The sequence below is a fragment of the Triticum urartu genome, chromosome 6A (genome assembly GCF_056163025.1).
Source record: "Triticum urartu cultivar PI428250 chromosome 6A, HENAU_Tu73, whole genome shotgun sequence".
NCBI lineage: Eukaryota > Viridiplantae > Streptophyta > Magnoliopsida > Poales > Poaceae > Triticum > Triticum urartu.
Genome location: NC_141878.1, coordinates 495,208,816 through 495,219,505, shown reverse-complemented (window position 1 = coordinate 495,219,505; position 10,690 = coordinate 495,208,816). Strand labels below are relative to the sequence as shown.

Sequence of the window (10,690 nt, the reverse complement as noted above, 5' to 3'; positions counted from 1 at the left end):
GGGGATTAAAGTAGGGGTCGTAGTGGTGCATGCTTCTATGTGTATCTTCAGGTGTCGCCGGTGATGCTGACAGTTTGCTCGATTGAGCCGGTCAGTAGGATGTGGGGATTAAAGGGTAGAGGCCGTAGTGGTGGATGCTTCAATATGTATATTCACGTGTTGCCGTTGATGCGGACCATTGGGGTTTAGATTAGGTACTTTTCTTGTTGATTGGATGGATTTGGTGTGGATCATTGTGGTGTTCGTCCTTTTCGTAGGTCTTTCTTATAGGATGTACTGTTATTTAATTCTCAATGTAGGTTTGCTTGATGTGTTTGCTAATTTGTGATCGTCCCTTTCTATATTTTAGTCATGTCTGGATGAATTGTTGCCAGCTGGGTCATGGCAGTCGGGGTGCTATTCAGGTTATCATTGTTCCCACACTCCCAGCCATGATATTATTTGATGTACAAATTTAACTGGTTAATTATCACATGTGAAATTAGGATATTCTTTCGGCTGATCACATTTTAACTCTGAAACTGAACATTATTTACCTTGTATTTTGCATGTAGGCTTCATGATAGTATGTTATAATTTATCTAATATCTCCCTTGCTAGAAGAACTAGCATTTGGTGTTCTATTTCAGCTATGAAAGAACACATCAGAGTTTACTATATTCTGAAGAAGAAATTGTAAATGCAGGTCCAATGGCTCGATGTAGGGATTCTGAATTTACTTGCCGAGTTGAGTGCCAAGGATTTGAACTTGTGATGCATTAAGGCAAGGATCCATATTTTTCATTTGTCAACCTTTCATGTGTTATTTCCATATTTTTGTTCTTGCAATTTCCTCATCTGGGCAATATGCTCCGAACCCATTAGTTCTGGAAATAGAAAAATTTCACAGCTTAGTACAAAAGCATTTTTTATGACTGAATAAAGCATGGTAGTTTTAGCTTCACCAGGCGGTTTGAGGTGTCAATTTATGTTTAGGTGTGCGGCTGTGTTAGATTTGGTCTTTTGCTTTACTATCATCAATGACTTTGTGTCACATCGGTGGAGTTCGTCATATGGTTCCCCATATTTCTCTTTTAGTTGGCCATGCCATTGTGTGGTCATGTGTGTTTAGTGTTTATTAGTCTAGCTCTAGGCTAGATGGAGATCGGCGCGGCTGGTTGTGTCCGGTGTAGTCGGAAGTGTGCCGGTATGCTTGATTGTGGCCATGCTACCTTTTAAGTTTCATTCCTTCTCTATTTCTGTCAACAAAAAATGTGGAGCCGCCCATTAATTGTCATGGTGATGTTGGATATACTGTTCTATTATTTGACAAGTCAGTATGTGTATATGTAGCAAATTGACAATCACAGTAAACTAGAAAGCTTAGACGTAGAGTTTAAAAGAAAATTCAGAAGCACTGGAGGCTCCTGCTTCTACTGTCATGTTTTAAGCTCCAGTCAGGAGTGGTGTTTCTAAAATAGAGCTTATTAATTTTCACATATATAGCTTGTGTTCGTAATAGCATTCCCGTCTCATTCTTTCTTTTCTATTTTTTCTCCCTATAAAGTCTAGAGCTCCTGTTCAAGTTACTAATATTTTCATATGTTTTTATAACTATGCAAAAAAGGTCCTCATAAAGAAGAGCCACAGGTCTGACAATGATTTGTAGAGTGTCCAATGGAGGTTCTTCCATTTACCAATTTGTGATCCTGGCCTTTTCTTTCCTGATTAAAAAGAAAAACATATTCTAATTGCCTTTTCTGAACTTATCTTTGAGATAACTTGCATCCAACAGTTAAGCATTTGTGTTTTTAGATGCCGCACCTCTGTTTTATTGACCTTTGATTCATGTATATATGTAAATTCTATGAAAATGTACCATAGGAAATGTGAATTCATAACTCTATGGTTGATGTAATCTATAGATTTTGATGTGTCTATGTTATGAGGATTCTGAGTAATGAAATACCTATTAAGTCTTTTTTTCATTGGTTTCTTGTTTTTCACGATGGTTATACCAGACACAGAAATATCATTTTCCTACTTTGCCAAACCTTGTTTTTAAAACACTACTTTGCCAAACCGGACACCCACATAACCCTTGCTAATGGTTGAACTATGAACCCAACACTTACATATCTTATTAAGAAATTTTTTTTGCATGGTTAAACATGTGTTGCATGTGCATGCTTACTAGTAGTGATAAAGTAAAGTAATTGCATGGCGTTTGCATGTCATACAATAAAGAGACAACCATGAGGCTCCTGCCGGTTGCCAGTAACTTTTACAAAACATGATCATCTCATACAATAACGTATATCACATCATGTCTTGACCATATCACATCACAACATGCCTTGCAAAAATAAGTTAGACGTCCTCTACTTTGTTGTTGCAAGTTTTACGTGGCTGCTACGGGCTTCTAGTAAGAATCATTCTTACCTACGCATCAAAACCACAATGGTGATTTATCAAGTTTGTTGTTTTAACCTTCAACAAGGACCGGCCGGACTCAAATTTGATTCAACTAAAGGGAGAAACAGACACCCGCCAGCCACCTTTATGCAAAACTAGTTACATGTCTATCCGTGGAACCAGTGTCATGAACATGGTCATGTAAAGTTGGTCCCGCCCGCTTCATCCTACAATACTGCCGAATCAAAATAAGACATTGGTGGTAAGCAGTATGACGATCACCGCACACAACTCTTTGTGTTCCACTCATGCATATCATCTACACATAGACCTGGCTCAGATGCCACTGTTGGGAAACGTAGCATGCAATTTCAAAAAAATTCCTACGCTCACGTAAGATCTATCTAGGAGATGCATAGCAACGAGAGGAGGAGAGTGTGTCCACGTACCCTCGTAGACCGAAAGCGGAAGCGTTTGACAATACGGTTGATGTAGTCGAACTTATTATCGTTCCGACCGATCAAGCACCGAATGTACGGCACCTTCGAGTTCTGCACACGTTCAGCTCGATGACGTACCTCACACTCTTTATCTAGCAAAGTGTCAATGAAGTAGATGAGTTCCCTCAGCACGACGGTGTGGTGACGGTGATGGTGAAGTTATCTGCGCAGGGCTTCGCCTAAGCACTACGAGAATATGACCGAGGATGTAATCTGTGGAGGGAGGCGCTGCACATGGCTAACAGATGTTGTTGTGTGTTCTAGGTGCCCCCCTCCTCATATATATAGGTGGGAGGGAGAGGAAGCAGCCAAGTGGGCGCCCCAAGTAGGTCGAATCCTACTTGGGGTTCCTCCCAATTCGCCCCCCCTTTCCTTTTTCACCAAAGAGGAAAGGAAAGAGGAGGGACGAGGGAAGGAAGGGGGAGGTTGAATCCCTCCCCTTCCTTCTCTCCCCCTTTCCTTTCTCCTCTGGTGCGGCCCATATGGGGGGCGCAGCAGCCCCTGCTGGCTGTTGCGTTTCCCCTCTTGGCCCATTAGGCCCATATCTTTGCCGAGGGGTGTCCGGAACCCCTTCTGGTGACCCAATATGTACCCGGTACCCCGTAACACTTCCGGTGTCCGAATACTATCGTCCTATATATCAATATTTACCTCTCGACCATTTTGAGACTCCTCGTCATGTCCCTGATGTCATCCGGGACTCTGAACAACATTCGGTCACCAAATCACATAACTCATATAATACAAAACCGTCATCGAATGTTAAGCGTGCGGACCCTACGGGTTCGAGAACTATGTCGACACGATCGAGACACCTCTCCGGTCAATAACCAATAGCGGAACCTAGATGCTCATATTGGTTCCTACATATTCTACGAAGATCTTTATCGGTCGAACCGTTATGACAACATACGTTATTCCCTTTGTCACCGGTATGTTACTTGCCCGAGATTCGATCGTCGGGATTTTCATACCTAGTTCAATCTCGTTACCAGCAAGTCTCTTTACTCATTCCGTAATACATCACCCTGTAACTAACTCATTAGTCACTTTTCTTGCAAGGCTTCTTATGATGTGCATTACCAAGAGGGCCCAGAGATACCTCTCCGATACTCGGAGTGACAAATCCTAATCTCGATCTATGCCAACCCAACAAACACCTTCGGAGATACCTGTAGAGCATCTTTATAATCACCCAGGTACGTTGTGACGTTTGATAGCACACAAGATATTTCTCTGGGTATCCGGGAGCTGCATAATCTCATAGTCGAAGAAATATGTTTTTGACATAAAGAAAGCAATAGCAATAAAACTGAACAATCAATATGCTAAGCTAACGGATGGGTCAAGTCAATCACATCATTCTCTAATGATGTGATCCTGTTAATTAAATGACAACTCATGTCCATGGCTAGGAAACTTAACCATCTTTGATTAACGAGCTACTCAAGTAGAGGCATACTAGTGACATTCATTTTGTCTATGTATTCACACATGTACTAAGTTTTCAGTTAATACGATTCTAGCATAAATAATAAACATTCATTATGATATAAAGAAATATGAAATAACAACTTTATTATTGCCTCTAGGGCATATTTCCTTCAGCACGGGCGAATAACACCCACCAACGACGACGAGGGGGGGAGAGGGCGAAGGGGGCACGGACGCTACCGGCGGATCTAAGGCCCTCAAGACGCCCGCGATGGGCACGTCATGGTAGGGGGTGGGGGCACTCAACAGGGTACCCTATGTTTGCTTAGGGCAACTCCAACGCACGACCCCATCTTGTCCGCGTTTGTTCGTTTGGATCAAAACGGACGAATGGATCGGTCCAACACGCGGCCGCATCCGCATTTTATATTCGTTTGGCGTCCGGTCCGCCCTATTTCCGGCGTTGGAGTTGCCCTTATGGCCTTTACCCATGACCCATGGCACATGGGAAGGGAGTGCCCCGGCCCCCGGCCACCCACATCAACTTTAGGCATAGTACAGGCATGGGCGAGAGATAATTCGGCAGTAGTAGCTTCCGTTTGCAAGACAGGCAGTTGAGGCTCCAAACGCTGGTCCTCACATTCATAATCGGAGTTTCCAGGATTATTGGCGCACATGGTAGTTCCACTGTAGCCAGACAGACAGACGCGAAACTGTAGGATTTGGACTGCTTGCAACGCTCAAACACAGCTTTCAGCACTAGACGGTGCAAATATGCTGGATTTGGACAGCTAACAACGCTGACCACAGCTTCCATATTTTTGGACCACAACGTGACAGTGAGATTGGACTTGGAAGTACCAACCAGAGCTGAAACAGGGCATAAATATCAATCAACGCATTCTTCTTTGAGTTTGTCTTCCAAACTCTGGTCCTCCTTAAGTTTGATCGTCTGGACGTAATCGACGGAGCTCCGGCGTAGATTCCTGCCGTGCCTTTGGAGCGGTGATGTTAGAGTTTCTCGTCACGTAGCAAAATTTGATGTCACGTGCTTCAGATCTATGCAAGGTTCAACGGCGACGAGTGCGGCTTCAGCGCGCTGGTTCTTAATTAGGGTCACGTGCACGAAGACTTCTTGGTTGTCGTCGACGTCGTCAAGGTCAAATTGGCTTTGGTAGGGGAGCGATGACAGCGACACATCAGCGACTCGTTTTGACGGCAGTAGTGGTCGTCCGGTGGTCTTATGAATCTCGATTTACTGTAATTTTTATTGTGTTTCAGTTATTCCGCCATAAACACGAAATGGTCTACAACAACACGACATGAACGGGGTAGATGACGCCAATGCAATGACAGACGCGCACACAGCACACACGGCCATGTCAATGACCGGACACCAACGATGACCGCCGGCCAAACCTAAGCCGGCGACTAAGGCGCAGAGAACTTGTTGCTGTACCAGAAGACTCCCTTGCGGTCTTCGGGCCGGACGTAGATGCACTCCTTGGCCTCGCGCCATGTGGCCTTGGCGACGGGGGTGGGGTCGAACTGGTAGTACTCGCCGAGGATGGGCTTGATCGCCTTGGTGGCCTCCATGGCGTGGTAGTGCGGCATGGTGGAGAAGAGGTGGTGCGCCACGTGCGTGTCCGTGATGTTGTGGAACACGCGGTTGAGGATGCCGTAGTCGCGGTCCATGGTGGCGAGCGCCCCGCGCAGCCAGTCCCACTCCGTCGAGTCGTAGTGCGGCAGCGCCGGGTGGGTGTGCTGCAGGTAGGTGACCAGGACCAGCCACGCGTTCACGATCAGCAGCGGCACGCCGTAGACCCGCACCACCCACCAGAACCCCAAGGCCGACGCGAGCTTGGACAAGGCGAGGGACACGGCCAGCACGCCGACGTCCGAGATGGAAACCTGGGCGCGCTCCCGGTCGTTGTAGATCGGGCTGTAGGGGTCGAAGTGGCAGGCGAAGCGCGGGTACGGGCGGCCGCAGGTGTTGAGCGACAGGTACATCGGCCACCCGATGGTCAGCTGCACGACGAGGAGCCCCAGACGTCCGACGGGGTTGCTGTAGATGTAGGGGACGAACACCTCGTCGCGCTCCAGCGAGCCCGTGTTGGAATGGTGGCGGCGGTGGCTGTACTTCCACGAGAAGTAGGGGACGAGCAGCCACGAGTGGAGCACCAGGCCGACGATGTCGTCGAGCAGCGAGGAGTCGGAGAAAGCGTGGTGGCCGCACTCGTGCGCGATGACCCAGACGCCGGTCATGACGCAGCCCTGCACGACCCAGTAGAGCGGCCAGGCGCCCAGCTGCAGCACGCTCGGGAGGGTGGGGATCCAGACCAGCGCCACGTACAGTAGGGCCGCGACGATGACGAGGTCATGGCCCAGGTAGGAGAAGGACTTGATCACCGAGCGCTCGAAGCAGTGTGGCGGGATTGCCTTCTTGATCTGGGCCAGCGTGAACGGCGGCTTGTCCGTCGGCGAGCGCTGGAAGGTCGTGCTGGCGCCGCCGCGGCCGAGCAGCTCCCGCTCCTTCTCTGTCATCCTGCCGCCGGCACCCATGATGCTGCTGACAACGAAGAAAAACACCGGTGGTCAGACAGTACGTAGTATGAAGTTATGTATCATTCAAGAACGAAGATACTGTATATTCTAACGGCATAATTCTGCAAGCAGATCGCCATGAACAACGATATCTAGCAAGTTGGTTATACTTTACCAATGTACTTCTGCTCTGCGAGCGCACGAGAGGGCATCGAGGCAAGCCCGGCACGAGCACACACGGTGGTGGTGGAGGAAAAGATTTTTTGGATCCCGTCTCCAAATGTGGAACCGTGCATACCGCATCGCATCTGCCGCCACCTGTCAAACATCATCATCCCACGGTAGCCAGCCCAGCAGCCCTCCGCCGCGATCGGTTCCGTTTCCATACGCACGCGCTCGGCATGGCAAGTTTGGAGATCGCGGCATGTGCGAGCATCCGCGACATGCTCAGATTCTTTTTCGGATGCGTGTACCAGCGGCTTCACATGTACTGCTAGGCTAAATTCATGTAACCATGCCTCTTGGAGGCCTTCTCGAGCTCCTATTTAAGACACATATTTTTCTTCTTCAACTCTATATTTTCCCTCACAATTTGCTAACTTGCTTCACTTAACTTACAACTTGGTGTTCACCCTCTCTCAGTGACAAAATGGAACAATTCAACTTATTGTGGTTGACACTCCTATCTCCCTGTGAGGGCGGCCAAACACTTGTGCATAATAGCCGACATACTCGTTCACTTCCTCTTAAAGATGGACCGTCAATGTTAGAGAGAGGGCATATTGCTGGTGTTAATGATAGGATGTGGCTGCGCATATATCCTTGTGTTCATGATAAAGCTTCCAAATCTTTTCTCAATACTTGCTTTCCTTTTTGCTCCGTGCCACATATAGGATCCATGCTTGTGACCAACCAAGCTTTTACCAAGAAGATACCCTCAAATATTGTGAATGTCAGACCTCTTACATTGGGTGTCTTTGCCTTTCTTTTCCTTTTGGAGTTTGATGTTTCGCCAACTTCAAACGTAGGACAATTTAAATCCCCGAAGTAATAGTTCATTTGGGAGATTGTCCTAAAATTATGATGACTGCAAATAAACTAACGGTACATGCAACTAATTGTAATTGATTCAATGGCATATGCAAGGTATTGGTAGGAAAGGAGCAAAATATGTACCGTTTCCTGCTGCGTCATTCAATCAAATAGGACATGGTCAGACCTGGCGCCGTCGCTGCCCGTGTTTGTCTGCTCCCGTTGTAGCTATGACGAGTCACACATGTTATCCCCCGCCGCTTGCGTTGGTGGAAAACAGTCTGAAATGGCACATCCAGCCGTTGGATTGTCGTTGGTCACGGATGGGGCGAGCGACGCCACCTTCCTTGTTGGTGGCAGGATGGACGGGGTTGGGGGCCGAGGGGACACATCTTCCTCGAGGTCCACGCACAACATACTTGGGTGGAAATCCCTATGATGCAGCTTCCCTCTCGCGCTGCCTCCTTCAACGGTCCCTCTGGGCAAAGTTCTCCGGCTTGCAGCTCGGTTCCACAGACGACGCCAAGGCAACATCCGTGGCGGTGGTGGGCGCGGGTACCCGGCGGCGGATCGGGGGGGGGGGGGGGGGGTGGACGATGGCGATGGCTCGGACGCTGGAAATACTGGAAGGAAGTTTTTTTTTGAGGAATCTTGCCACTTTATTAATTAAGCAATGTTCATAGGTACAAGACGTTGGTTATGTGGGATGCCCAACCAAATATGATGACCTATTCCTAAATTACAAGCAAACTTGATGAGAATATGAGCCTCGAAATTGTGGTTTCTACGCTCATGAAGAAAAGAGAACGAAGTAAAACTGTCTCTCCGAACGCTGGAAATACTGGAAGGAAGTGTGAGGATAACGGTGGACTTGTCATTTTGGTGCCGTTTACAATGGGTTTGGCATGTCTGGTCCGACGCGTCAGGCGTGTCCAGGCCTTTCCATATCCGGTCCAGATTTAGGTTAGATATGAGAGGTGCCGGTCAGCTCAAGCGTATAGGACAGGTATGAGGAGTATATGGGACCGGGCGTATCTGCCACAGTATGGCCGATCGATACACGGAGTAACCACGCAATTCTTTGGACAAAAAGGGAAAATAACAAACAACCGCGCAGAACGCGTGGTTAGCAATCACAAGGCTTGATCTATACAAATGCAGGACTCTTCGGAACCACGACTCCACGAGTATCATTGTTGTGTCGCGTGGCAGGACTGGTCTTCAGAATCAGAACTGAAACGGGGCGAAACAGGGAGGCAATCAATCACAGGTCGAAGAGTATCTCATAGCATGATAGCACTAGCACGTGTGAGATTTATGGAGTGTTTAACCAAAAACTATCACAATTGACAGAAACGTGACGAAAAACTACCACTCTACAATTTTGTGCGAAAAACTACCAAATTTGTCCTAAACCGTGGCAAAAAAACTACCAAGTCGCGAAAGCACTCGCTTCGCCCGCGCTAACCCCGAATCTGACCGGTTGGGCCCGCGAATCAGTTGCCACGCTGGCCAACGGATGGCCGCCGCGCGTTGACGGCCGTTAACGGCCCGTCCGCTGTCGGAACGACGGCTGTCGGTCGGGTGCGGGTCAAGATCTGATCCGTTCCCCTCTCGCTTCACTCTCTCCCTCCTCTCCCTCTCTCTGGACTAGGTGGCGGCCGCCATGTCCTCGTTGATTCCAGAGGGTGGCGGCGCTGGCGACGGCGATGTTGGCCGTGGCGACGCTGGCGGCGGTGACACAAGTTTGGACGCTGTTGCCTCGCCCGCGCCTCCACCACTGGCCAGCGGCTCAGTCGATAATTGGTTGGGGAGCACCAGTTTCTCGACGCAGGCCAGCTCGCAGCAGGAGACACCACTCTCCCAGTCATCGCCAATGGGTTGCAGGTATGCAAGTATCATCTGTTGGGCCTTTGGTTAGCTGCTTCAATCTGGCAAATTAGTAAGATGTTTGTTTCTGTTAGTTGGGCATGTTTAGTAAACCGGAGTCAGTAAACTGTATTGCACTTGTAGCTCAGTTAATTTCAATTCAATTCATGAGCACTTATTTGTGCAGTTTTGCTGACCAGAAGTGGGAGATATGGTTTCATTTAGAAGGAAGAAACCCTGTGAAAAGAGGTATATTTGAGTCAGATATGTCTTTGCTTACTCTACAATCACTCATTGCTAGTGAAGGGTATGGGGACAGTGATTACATGTACTATGTGAAGGAGGAGGAAATTGGATCTCAAAGAGTAAAGTATTTAGGTAATGAAGCTAGTGTTCATGAAATGTTGGAGTTTTTTCATCATGTCAAGCTAGTGAACATAAAGGTTGTGAGAAATGTTGAACCTGGAATTAGTACACAGGCTAATGAGAATTACATGAACACTCAAGAGAGCTGCTGTGTGAAAAATGTTGTGGAGCAATCTGAGCTTCAGAATTAGATAGATGATAGAAAGGCTCAGCTTGAGAGGAGCAGGATTCAAAAAGAGGCAGATTTGAACCACTTTGAAGGAGACACTGAAGTGTCTGAATTTTGTTCTGAGGATTCAATTCATTCAGATGGGAGTGCTGAAGCTGTTCAACAAATGGAAATAGAGTGTGCCTCTGAAGAGGATACAACATTGCAAACTACTGCTATTGTGAAACATGTGAAGAATCCTGGTCCAACTAGCAGATGTCACAATGAGATGGAGAAAAAACGTTTTGAAGATTGGTTTCCTGAAGCAGATGAGTTTTGTTTTGCTGGTGATGCAGGCATAAGTGATGAGGAAGAAGAAGATGAAGGTGAACTACCATACCTC

The 10,690-nt window shown here is 47.5% G+C and overlaps 1 pseudogene across 1 annotated transcript; it reads right to left on the bottom strand.

The window, feature by feature from the left end:
* Positions 1-5,569: 5,569 nt before the first annotated feature.
* LOC125514360 (fatty acid desaturase DES2 pseudogene) lies at positions 5,570-7,141 on the bottom strand (annotated as a pseudogene). Its single transcript, XR_015608601.1, has 2 exons — positions 7,048-7,141; positions 5,570-6,897 (listed from the first exon to the last, which is right to left on the bottom strand). The product of XR_015608601.1 is annotated as a fatty acid desaturase DES2 pseudogene (transcript).
* Positions 7,142-10,690: the final 3,549 nt, after the last annotated feature.